The following is a 13586-nucleotide window of genomic DNA, read 5'->3' on the forward strand; positions in this document are numbered from 1 at the left end:
AATATCTTTACGACTGATGAAAGAAAGACATGAACATCTTGGATGACAAGCGGGTGATTAAATTATCTCAAAATTTTTGTTCTGGAAGTGAACTTCTCATTTAAACTTTGTCATCAGTTCATAATGTCACTCTTTTCTAGTGTGTTCTTGTAATATTGTCCAACTCTTCTGCTCACAGCTGAGGATGACAGTCTGGCCTCCAAGAAGAAAGTCACGATTGAGGACATATTCAGTGGGAAGCTCCAGGCACACGACCCTGAGGCGACATGGATCAGCGGTGAGTGGCGGTTGATTTTTAGTCCCTGTTGTTCAGCTGCCAGTTCTGTGGGTGGATGCAGCGCCCTTTTCATCATCTCATAACACCAAAGAAAGAAATTGCATCAGGATCTGCATCTACAGCCTCATACTGATCGAATGCAATCTCGGTGGTACTTCAGATGAAAATCCCCATTTAATATAGACAGGTGTGGAGATATATTCTTCCCCTGCATTGCTTTTTCTTCTCTTCTTCAGGGTTGAATTCTTTCACATTGGTTTAGAGGCTTACACTTAAAGCAAATGACTGTAGACTCAGAGTCACTTTATTGCCTTTTATTGACTGTAAAACTTGGATAGGGCTATGTATTACTTTTTAATGGAGAAAAATATGCAGCATACCTCAAAAAAACGATCTTGTGAAAACTAGCATTTCTGTCAGGTCCAAGCTGGTACATGGTTTTCAGCTGGTTCAAATTGGTCATTTTTGATCATTATAGATGATTTGCTAAATGTTAGTACTAGCTGGGTACTTATTTAATATTTTATTCCAGAAATTTAGTTTGGAAATTTGTTTCCTGCATGAAAAAAATTTGTATGTATTGTGACCTTTTATCTCCCTCACAATTTTGCTTTTTCTCACACAATTCTGAGAAAATCTGAATTGTCGGAATTGCCTTTTATATTTTTTATTTCATAGTGGAAACAGAATTGCAAGATTTAGATTGCAAGAGTCCAAATTCTGAGAAAAAATATCAGAATTTTGAGATGTAAAATTAGAATTAAAAAAAAGTCTGGATTGTCAGATAAATATATAAATAATAAATAATAAAAAGTCAGAATTGTGAGATGTTAACTTAGAATTTAATAAAAAATTAGGTTCAGATTGTGAGATGTAAACTTAGAATTTAAAACAATGTCCACATTGTCAGATGTAAACTCTAGAACTTAGAACTAAAAAAAACCTAAAAAAAACTAAACTAAATTGAACTAAAAAAAAACTAAAAAAACAAACAAACAAAAAAAAAAATTAATTGTGAGATATACCATAAACTCCGAATTATAAAATAAAAAGTCAGAATTTTAATTTAAAAAAACTTAGAATTTTAACAAAAAATAAAGTCCCTATTGTAAGGTATAAACTTAGAATTCTAAAAAAATTAAGTCTGGTTTGTAAGATATAAACTTTATAACTTATTACTCTAAAAGGCAAAAAAAACTTAATTGTAAGATGTAAACTTAGAGTTCTAAAAAAAGAAAAAGTCAGAATTGTCAGATACAAACACCAAATTCTAAAATAAAAAGTCAGAATTCTGAGACATAAACTTAGAATAAAAAATAAATAAAATAAATTGTGAGATATACCATAAACTCCAAATGATAAAATACAAAGTCAGAATTGTGAGATGTAAACTTAGAATTCTAAAAAAAATAAAGTCTGGTTTGTGAAATATAAACTCAAATTTTAAAATAAAATTCAGAATTGTGAGATGTTAACTTAGAATTTAATAAAAAAAATTAAGTTCAGATTGTCAGATATAAACTCTAGAACTTAGAACTCTATAAACTTAGAATTCTAAACAAAAAAAACTTAATTGTAAGATGTAAACTTAGAGTTCTAAAAAAAGAAAAAGTCAGAATTGTAAGATATAAACTCCAAATTCTAAAATAAAAAGTCAGAATTCTGAGACATAAACTTAGAATAAATTTTTTTTTTAATAAAAATAAATTGTGAGATATACCATAAACTCCAAATTCTAAAATAAAAAGTCAGAATTGTAAGATACAAACTTCAAATTCTAAAATAAAAAGTCAGAATTCTGAGACATAAACTTAAAAAAAATTAAGAAAGAATTAAATAATTTAAAAAAAATAGTCTGGATTGTCAGATATAAACTCTAAATTCTAAAATAAAAAGTCAGAATAGTGAGATGTAAAAAATTCTGAGATATACCATAAACTCCGAATTATAAAATAAAAACTCAGAATTGTGAGATGTAAACTTGGAATTTTAACAAAAAATAAAGTCCCCATTGTGAGATATAAACTTAGAATTAAATATTATTAAAAAAAATAAAGTCTGGTTTGTGAAATATAAACTCTAAATTCTAAAATAGTAAGTCAGAATTGTGAGATGTAAACTTAGAATTCTAAATAAAACCTCTAAATTGTGAGATATACTGTAAACTCTAAATTCTAAAATAAAAAGTCAGAATTGTGAGATGTAAACTTAGAGTTCTAAAAAAAAGTCTGGATTGTGAAATATAAATGGGTAAGATAAAGGCGAGATATAAACTCAACATAAAGAAAGTGCACAGTTATGTGATGTAACTTGCAATAAAAATATCAGATTTCTTTATATTTATATCTTTCATATCAGAATTGCAAGTTTATATCTTTTTACAATTTTTACATTTTACAATAGGTTTTTTAGGTTTCCATAGTTTAGAACTGGTATACAACCTCGAACCAGTAAAAACTAGCTACAAGTTATGACTTGCTACCATGCAAAATGTTTTGAAATATATACAGGTTCTAGGTCTCTCTAATAAGAAATGTCAATTTTTCCAAAAGGACAGATTGTTACAGAAGTTGGCTGTTGAAGACAGCCCAGCAGATGGGTCAGGCTAATTAACCATGTTAGCAGAGGTTGGCATGACCTCACAAAATGGCCAAATCCCCTTCCCCCAAGACTGTGCTTGTCCCCAAATTCTAAAAAATTCTAATTTAGCATTAGCATGACTGTAAATCTTTGGCACATTGATCCACATTAGCATGCCACATAATCCGCAACAACAATGCATGTTTTCTGTTTTTGTTTTTGGATTATTCTATGTACAGATACACTGTCCAGTGTCAAATTAGCATGATCCATTAATGCACCATGGTAGCATCATCTCTTAGTATTTCCATTGTTTACAGTTGCACTGAATGTTGTCGTTACACACCTTTACAAGACATCAAGCAGCATACTTAAATAAATTTATTAATATTTAAAGTGCCTGATTGTTTTGTGCATTACAAAACTTTGTTTAACTTACAGTTGGTTTTAAGTTTAATGCAGTGTATTTCTACATCAACAGTGAGTCTTTGTGAAAAAAGTACACTTTATTAAAAAAAAGCAGTAAAAACAGTGCGAAATGCGAAAGTTTGGGAACCCCTTGAAAAATCTGTGAAAATGTAAATCATTTTACAAAATAAGAGAGATCATACACAATGCATGTTATTTTATTTAGTACTGTCCTGAGTAATATATTTTACATAAAAGATGTTTACATATATGCCAGAAGATAAAAAATAGCTGAAATTATTAAAATAACCCCCTTCAAAAGTTTGGGAATCCTTGGTTCTTAATACTGTGTGGTTACCTGATTTTTTTGTTTGTTTCGTTTTTTGATGGTTGTTCATTGTTTGTTCTGAACAGTTAAACTGAGCACTGTTCCTCCAGGTCCTTCAGTTTTCCAGCATCTTTTGCATATTTGAACCCTTTCCAGTAGTGACTGTATGATTTTGAGATCCATGTTTTCACACTGAGGACAATTGAGGGACTCAAACACAACTATTAAAAAAAGTACAAACATTCATTGATGCTCCAGAAGGAAACATGATGCATTAAGAGCTGAGGGTAAAAATTAGAAGAATTTGAATTTGAAGATCAAGGTAAATTGCACTTAATTTGTCTTCCAGGAAACATGTTGCTTCTAAAGGACAGTACTAAATGGGGAAAAAACATTTTCAACAAAATAAGAAAAATTTGGACATCTTCATCCTGTTCAAAAGTTAAAGTCTTAATGCATCATGTTTCCTTCTGGAGCATCAGTGAAAGTTTGAACCTTTTTTTAATAGCTAATCCCTCAATTGTCCTCTGTGAAAATTTGGATCTCAAAATCATACAGTCATTGTTGGAAAGGGTTCAAATAAAAAATAACATGCATTTTGTATGATCTCTCTTATTTTGTTAAAAAAATTATTCACATTTTCACAGATTCTGCAAGGGGTTCCCAAACTTGTGCATGCCAATGTACTTATTAAGGAAAAATTTATAGTGATTTCTGTATTATAGACAGATGTAACACAAAACAGTACAGTGAGAAAAACATTGCCTGCATTTTTTTCTTATTAAGGAAATATTAAACATTAAAAGAATATACTGCACTTAAGTGCAAACTAATTGTAATGTTTTCAGAAACTTAATTTTATGTTATTTAAAGTGATGCAGTTAGTTGAATGGTAACACTTTACAATAAGGTTTCATTAGTTCATGTTTGTTACAGTATATTGCAGTATTTATTCATTTTTGTTAATGTTAGTTAATACAATAAGGCTGAGGATTGTTAGTTCATGCTAGCTCAAGTCCATTAAATAATATTAACAGAAACAACTTTTGTTTAATAATGTATTAGTAAATGTTAAAAATAACATAAAATAAGATTAATAAATGCTTTAGAAATGTTATTCATTGTTAGTTCATGTTAACTAATGTATAACAAATGGAACCTCATTGGTAGTTAACAAGTAGTTATGTAGTTAACCTTATTGTACCATGTTACTGTTGTACTTTACAGTACTTTTTTGACTTAGTACATCTTTTTGTGCAATTTCAGAATTCTGTTCTGTCTTGAAATATGGTTAAAATATACTGGAAAATGTACTGACAAGCATTTATAGTAAACTAAAATGTACTTTGACATCTCAAAATTAAACTTATATGTCATGCATTTAAATATACTTGTAATTACAAATTTCTAATGAAGTTGCAATTTAGTACAATTAAAACATTAACTTTAAGTGAAATATTAAATAACACAGTTAAGACTATAATCAAGCACTTCATGTGTGTTTAGTGTCAACACCTAAAACTAAGTATGCTTTTGTAAAACGTGACTAAAGATGATTTAAAACAATTTAAATTGACATTATTGCAAAGTGCACTTTATAAAAGTGCAATAAAGTGTGTTAAGAAATATAGTCAAGTGAACACTCTTTAAGTACAATTAGGTATGGTTACTCTTTAAGTGCAAGTGGCCATTTTTCATTAATATTATAGTATCTGCAAGTACTTCTTTTAAATATACTTTTAAGATTAGAAGTACACCACAAGTGCACATTCAATACAATTAAGCACACTTCTTTTTCCACAAAGGAAGCTATTATATGAACAAATTAACAGTCTTCAAAGGAAAAGAAACTATATTCAAGCACTCCTGCTTGCTTTAGTGTTTTTGCACGCTATCATTCTCACTGAGGTTGTTCTGGTGCATGTCTCTAATGCTAAGGCTTTTGTTGATGCTTTATTTTAGCTATTATTTTAAATTTCCTGTGCCTGAAATTTCAATCGATTTCTGGCAGGGTGAAGAATAGGGGTGTCCTTTGTTTGTCCTTGTTTGTGTTGTAAAGGTGCAGCCCTGGTGCCTTGTAAACTGTGCATAAGATGTAAATCATGTTTTGATCTGCATTTTGATTAATATTTTTTGTTATTCAGCTGCTGAAAATGTATTTGTTGATTTAAGGCTGTGTTTACCTCGGAGAAACAGCCCTATTATTCTCTCTCTGACATGCTCCACAACTCAGCGTCGAGCCTTTTTAAAAGCGATCACTCGTCTGTATTATTTATCAAGGCGGCCGCTATCTGCATTCAGGTCTGGAGCAGACTTGTTTACCGGGGTAGGTATAACATTTACAGCCTGAATAAATAAAGAACACCATTGCCTTAGCAAAACAGGAACTTTTAATGCTGGGACAAATGAGCCAACGTTTTAAAATGAGCTGTAAAAAGGTTTCAAAGGGTTTTCAAAATAAATGAATGAATACATTTATAAGGGTTATAAAAATGACCCCAAACCGTTTTATGTGTATGAAGCACAGCAGTAAAACTATAGCTGTCTGTTTCACCAGAATGAAGCAATAGTTAATTATTATTATTATTATTATTTTTTAATACATTTCTAAAGCTGACAAATGTATGTCTCATGCTCAAAGTTTGTTCACCATTTATTTGATCATTATGAAATATTATTGCAATTTAAAATAATAGTTTTCTATTTTAATGTACTTTTAAAACTAATTTATTTCTGAGATGCAAAGCTGAATATTCACCAGCCATTACTTGAGTCTTCAGTGCCACATGGTCCTTCAGAAATCATTCTAATATTCTGATAAATCAGTGCTGCTTAATATTTTTTTAGTATCTTGTGATACTTTTTCAGGATTCTTTGATGAATTAAATGTTAAAAAGAACACCATTTATTTAAAATATAAATCTTTTCTTTGCTGAGTAAAAGTATTAATTTCAATTTTAAGAAAGAAAGAAAGAAAACATTTACTGACCCCAAACTTTAAACTGTAGTGGATGTTGTCAGAAAAGATTTCTATTTTAAATAATTGCTGTTCTTTTTAACATTTTATGCATCAAAGAATCCTGAAAAAATATCACAGGTTCCAAAAAAATATTAAGCAGCACAACTGTTTCCAAGACTGATAATAAAATAGCATATTACAATGATTTCCGGAAGATCATGTGACACTGAAGACTGAAGCAATGATGCTGAAAATTCAGCATTGCATCCCAGGAATAAATTCTATTTTAAAGTGTATAAAAATGGAAAACCACTATTTCAAATTGCAATAATATTTCACAATATTGCATTTTTTCTGTATTTTTTAACAAATAAACGCAGACTTGATGAGCAGAAAAGTCCTCTTTAAAAACATAAAAAATCATACTGATCCCAAACTTTTGAACAGATGTGTATAATTCTATTTTAATATATTTACTATATATTTTAAAATGTAATTTATTCAATTGCTGAATTTTCAGCAGACCTTACTCATCAGTATGTAATATGTATACAATAAGTAAGAACTAGCCTAATATCATCAGTTTTTTTTATTATTAATTTTTTCTTTGATTTATACGACTTATGAATAGTCTTCAGATGAATGTTCAGTCAGTTGCTTTAGCAGATTTTGAAGGAGAAAATCTGCTTTTCACTCTTCTCTCCAAAACTGCCCACAGTGGTTTGATAATATTGAAGTCAGGTGATTTGTATGGTCAGGGCAGATCAGCTTCATCTTGGTCCCCCAACACAATATATTTTGTATTATGAGATTTGGTATCTGTGATTAAAGTTTTAGCTATTGCAGCTCTTTCATAGATGTTGGCTTTGTGAAGTTCTGTGTGGTCGTTTTTGTAGAAACAGGGCACTTAAGGTGAATATTGAGGTTTGCTCTCACTTTGCTGCAGTATTTCTGTGTTGTTTGGCCTTTGTCCAATGGTCCCTATCATTCACATTTTGGTTTTCGCCCACTATTCTTCTTCGCTGATGAAGACTTTTCATGCTTTGTGTACACAGTCATAATCATAAAGACCAAAAATTGGGCTGTTAACTTTACACAGGCTCCTGTTAAATTTTTAGCTTGTGAAAAAACCAGCTAATACCAGCCTAGGCTGATTGGCTGGTTTTAGCTGGTCATTGCTGGAAGGCAGGCTGGTTTTAGAGGGGTTTTGGCCACTTTTCCAGCCTGGCCAGGCTGGTCTTAGCTGGTCAAGCTGGGAAACCACCAGCTAAAACCCAAGCTGACCAGCCTGGCCAGGCTGGTTTTAGCTGGTGGTTTCCTAGCCTGACCAGCCTGACCAGCCTGGCCAGGCTGGAAAAGTGGCCAAAACCCCTCTAAAACCAGCCTGCCTTCCAGCTATGACCAGCTAAAACCAGGCTGGTTGACCAGCTAAAACCAGCCAACCAGCCTAGACTGGTTTTAGCAGTTTTTTTCACCAGAGTGAGCTGTAGATTTTGAAACTTTTAACTGTTAGTTCTAAAAGTTAAGTTGCAAGACTTAAAGGCAGTGTTTTTGTATAACTATTAATAGTTTATTTTAATGTATGCCTTAGTTTTGATAATTTAAAAAAAGTAATTTGAAAGTTATTTTTATTTGTTTTTGTCTCTCAGAAAATGCTTTATTTTAAACCCAGAATTTATATCACTTAATTCATCTCAGTCAACTTTGTTATTGTTCACAGTACAAGCACAGACAGTAAAAAATTGGTAATAACTAAATGCTTATTTTAGATGGAATATTGTTGCATACTATGCATTAAAAAAATAAAAATGTAGATTTTAAGAAACCTGTCTTATTTTCTCTTGTATATTTAATATTGCTCTTTAATTAAGCAAACATATGTTTTATCCGATTACTCGATTAAACGATGGAATTTTCGGCAGAATACTCGATTACTAAAATATTCGATAGCTACAGCCCTAGTGTAGTAATTTCAATTTCTTTGACTGTAGTCTGCACAAATTATATAATAATGGGTGCATTATTTTGTATACACACACACACACACACACTGTGTGTAAATATATATATATATAGCAATATCACACTCATATGGCTGTATATTCAATTCAATTCAAGTTTATTTGTATAGCGCTTTTCACGATACAAATCGTTGCACAGCAGCTGTACAGAAAATTTAGGATTCTACAATAAATTTAGTAGCTTACTAGTGGTGGCTATGTCAAGTTGATGTACATATGTAGTGCATTACAACCACTTAGTAGTGCATTACAATAGTCCAGTCTAGAGGTCATGAATGCATGAACTAACTTTTCTGCATCAGAAAAAGGTAACATGTTCTGTAGCTTGGCAATGTTTAGATGGAAGAATGCTGTTTTTGAAACATGGGAAATATGATTAGACAAGTTGCTGTCTAATATAACACCCAGATTTCTGACTGCAGAGGAAGTAACAGTATATCCATCTAGTTGCAAATTGTAATTCAAGAGATTCTGTGTACTGTTTTTTGGTCCAATGAGTAATATCTCTGTCTTATCTGAATTTAAAGTCCCCCTGAAATCAAAATTAAAGTTTTTTGGCTTTTAGTATGAATATATTAGCCTTAAGGTGATCTATAAGCTAGTGTGCTGCAAAACAAAGACAAAATTCGCGTTTACAAGATATGGGCATTCAAAACTTACAGTCTTGTCACTTCCGCCAATATGAATCAACGATTTGGATGATATCACCGTGCACTTCAGTTTCTCATCAAGCGATCTGTCCAATCAAATGCTCTCTAGAGTCCGTAGTGTCCCGCCCCCTACGGAGCAGATCATAAGCGCTCATATGTGCGGTCGACATGTATTAAACTACACAGCCTCAGCATGATAATGATCACTATTTCGTTTTAGCAAGTTTCATATTGAATTTGTGGGGTAATTTATTAGTCTGTGGCTATCATAAGCTTACAAATGCGGCTTTACCGAGCTCAACGGCTCTTGCCCGAGCAGATATCAATGGAACACTATTGGCTATTCAAAATAAGTGGGCGGGGCTGGGCGATATGCTTTTGTTTCAGTTAAAAGTACGTCACCACATAGAATAACGCTGCGTGTTTCAAGGCACTTCAGTGGACCTTTAATAGGAGAAAATTATTGGTCATCCAAGCTTTTATATTTTTAACACACTCTGTTAACTTTGGTAAGTTAGAAGTTTCATCTGGTCTTGTTGAGATATATAGTTGAGTATCACCAGCATAACAATGGAAACTAATCACATATTTTCTAATAATATTACCAAGGGGCAACATGTAAATTGAAAATAGCAGGGGACCTAGAACAGATCCTTGTGGCACTTCATACTTTACTGGTGATAGCTGCGATGACTCCCCATTTAAATAAACACAGTGGTAGTGATCGGACAGGTATGATCTGAACCATCTTAAAGGAGTAGTTCACCTTCAAAATAAAAATTTACAGATAATGTACTCACCCCCCTTGTCATCCAAGATGTTCATATCTTTCTTTCTTCAGTCGTAAGGAAATTATGTTTTTGAGTAAAACATTTCAGGATTTCTCTCCATAAAATGGACTTCTATAGTGCCCCCGAGTTTGAACTTCCAAAATGCAGCTTCAAACGATCACAGACGAGGAAAAAAAGGGTCTTATCTAGCAAAACGAAAAAATTATATACTTTTTAACCTCAAATGCTTATCTTGTCTAGCTCGGCAAGAAGAGCGTTTGAGATTAAAAAATATGTAAGTTGTAAATATTTTTAGAAAATAACCCATCGTTTTGCTAGATAAGACACTTCTTCCTCGGTTGGGATCATTTAGAGCCCTTTGAAGCTGCATTCAAACTTCATTTTGGAAGTTCAAACTCGGGGGCACCATAGAAGTCCATTATATGTAGAGAAATCCTGAAATGTTTTCCTCAAAAAACACCATTTCTTTACGACTGAAGAAAGAAAGACATGAACGTCTTGGATGACAAGGGGGTGAGTACATTATCTATAAATTCTTGTTCTAAAAGTGAACTACTCCTTTAAAGCCTGCCCTTGAATACCTGTATAGTTTAATCCAGGGGTTTTCAAACCTGTCCTGGAGCCTCCCCTGCCCTGCACATTTTGTATGTCTCCCTTATTAGGCACACCCAATTCAGGTCTTGCAGTCTCTACTAATGAGCTGATGATTTGAATCAGGTGTATTAGATGAGAGAGACAAGCAAAATGTGCAGGGCAGGGGAGGCTCCAGGACAGGTTTGAAAACCCCTGGTTTAATCGATCTTTGAGTATGTCATGATCTATAGCAGAGGTTCTCAACTCTGGCCCTCGAGGTCCACTTTCCTGCAGAGTTTACCTCCAACCTTGATCAAACTCACCTGCCTGTAACTTTCTTGTAATGATGAAGAGCTTGATTAGCTTGTTCAGGTGTGTTTGATTAGGGTTGGAGCTAAACTCTGTAGGAAAATGGACCTCGAGGGCCAGAGTTGAGAACTCCTGGGCCCGTATTCACAAAACATTTTATCTTACCACTAAGAGTTCTCCTAAATAGCAGTAAAAGTTTTTAGCTAAGAGTTTTCTCTTAAAACCTATTAACAAAGCTGCTGAGACAAACTTTTACTAAGCAGTAGAGAGAAGTCTTAAGCTAAGAGTAAGGGGCGGGGTTGACCTCGTTACTATGGATGATGTCAGCATGCTTACTAACCATGCACACAGTGATTGGCTGTTAGGGGAGGGATCTCTGTCAGACATTCATTCATAGAAATATTGTTGTAAATGTTGCCATATTCAAATAAAGTTTTAAAAAGTTAGTAAAAATGTTGCCACATTCAAAAAGAATTTAAAATACAGGGCAAGTGTTCAAATGTTTGACAGCCTTTTACCTGTGTGCTTCTTATAAAAAACAATTAGCTGATATGCATGTAAACAGACTTTTTTAAAGAGCTTTTTATGCTTTTAATGACACAGAATAGCAGAGAACTAACACAAAATCATTGGGTGAAGAGAAGGGGCGGGAGCAGCAAAATATTTAGAAACAGGAATCGAACTCAGGGCGCTTTGAGCAGAGTTACGCTATATATTGACGCACTAACCGCTAGGCTATCGGCGCCGACATAAAAGCCTTGTTTTCTATTCATGATAGAATAATCATGGCTGATAGCGAGATACGCAAACGTAAAACAAAATCAAACTGGATGCAAGAGCAGCTGTTACTTCTTGCCCAACGTAGAATATAATCAAATGAAAATAACCTCCAAGACTAAAAAAAAGTTCTGTAGGAATATGCGTGCATAAACATGCAGAGTGTTTCTAAAACGTTTAAGTTCCGAGGCAGATCGCCACCAACAGCAATATTAGGAAGGTAAGGATTTGATCTTGTGATTTAAGCCTTATTTAGGCTGATTTATACTCTACGCATTCTTCTGCACCGCAAGCCTGTGCTGCCTGCGCGCGCACATCACCAAATTCTGGGCCCCTGTTCCTAAAAGATCTTAAGGATAAAAGTACCCTATCTCATAACTTAGCGATTTAGGAGAAAATCTTAAAAGTAATGCTTAAAACAATCCTAAATTTAGGACTCCTAATTTTTGCTCTAAGAGTATTTCACAAAGCGTTTTAGCACTAAAACTAGCTCCTAAATCTGCGAAATGTTAGGAGTAGTGGAGAGGACTCCTAAGTCACTAAGATCAAGTCCTAAAACTATCCTATAATGGCTGTTGCCGGCTGTCTGCCTCAGAACAGAAACATTTTAGAAGCATTGGATGATAATGAGCTTTTCAGAAGATGTGGTCTTAATCACGAAGGACTGCTGTAGATTTGCAACAAATAGAAAAAACTCAATAACGCCACAGATCAATGTTTTGACAATCCTCGAATCGCAGCTTCTTATGAATGCAATAAATATTTTAATGAGGCTAAGGATTTTAATCTGCAATAGCATAAGGTTACATGAAAACATTATCGGCAACTTGAAAGTAATGTCCGTTTAGCTGTAGCAGTTGTTTGTCACTTAAATTCTGCAATCTCTGCCTTAATTTGCCTGACTTTGCAAAGAGTACCAGCGCTTTTCACAGTCATCTTTGCTTCTGGACAAAAGTGGGAAAGCTGCATTTATTTGCACACATATATTTTCCCACACATCTCTTTTAGTTTTTGAGGTTATCCCAACTTTGTATTCATGAACAAATTGGGCAAGAAGTAAGAGTTGTTCTTGCGTCCAGTTTTCTTTTACGTTTACATGCCGTACTATCACCTATGATTATTCTACCCTGTTAATTAAAAGGCTGTTTATATGCATAGCCGCTAACTGTATACGAGGAGCGCGCATGAGGCTGAAGATACACGTTTAATTAGCCTGCATTTTAAAATCTTTATTTGAAAATGACAACATGTTTATTTTAAAACCTTTATTTAAATATGATATAATAGTGCACGTTACTTCTATGAATAAATCTCTGACAGAGACCCCTCCCCTGTCAGCCAATCATTGTGTGCATAGTTGTCAACATCATCCATAGTAACGAGGTCAACCCCGCCCTTACTTTTAGCTTAAGACTTCTCTCTATTCCTTAGTAAAAGTTTGTCTCAGCAGCTTTGTGAATAGGTTTTAAGAGAAAACTCTTAGCTAAAAACTTTTACTAGCATTTAGGAGAACTTTTAGTGGTAAGATGAAATGTTTTGTGGTTACAGACTCTGATCATGTGTACATAATGTATTGACATTAAACTAGTTTTTAACATGATAATTTTATTCTTACATATACTTTAATAATATGTTATTAACCTTGAGATAAATGTCGCAGTGAATAAATGCATAGACATGCAAGCAATATTAGTGATATCCAATAGTCTAGTGGTAGAATGTTCATTAGATGAGTCAGAGGGTTTCGGTTCTAATTAAATATGTTCATCAGTGATCCTATATCAGAGACACATTTGTGTGTATTTTGTTTTGATTTTTAAGTGAGGGATTGAAGCGCGCGCGTGTGAACACTGAACACGAGCCGCATTGAGAAAGTTCCGCAACGAACATTAAGCATGATTTCAGAAAAAAAT

At 33.2% G+C, this 13586-nt stretch overlaps 1 protein-coding gene across 1 annotated transcript in view; it reads left to right on the plus strand.

Moving 5' to 3' along the window:
* The first annotated feature begins 170 nt into the window (after positions 1-170).
* dpp6b (dipeptidyl-peptidase 6b) overlaps positions 171-13586 on the plus strand; it is a 59781-nt gene continuing 46365 nt past the window's right edge. Inside the window, exon 1 of the mRNA XM_073848483.1 lies at positions 171-277. The gene's annotated coding sequence lies outside the window, so the exon portion shown is untranslated. The remainder of the gene's footprint in view (positions 278-13586) is intronic.

The sequence above is a fragment of the Garra rufa genome, chromosome 10 (genome assembly GCF_049309525.1).
Source record: "Garra rufa chromosome 10, GarRuf1.0, whole genome shotgun sequence".
Lineage (NCBI taxonomy): Eukaryota > Metazoa > Chordata > Actinopteri > Cypriniformes > Cyprinidae > Garra > Garra rufa.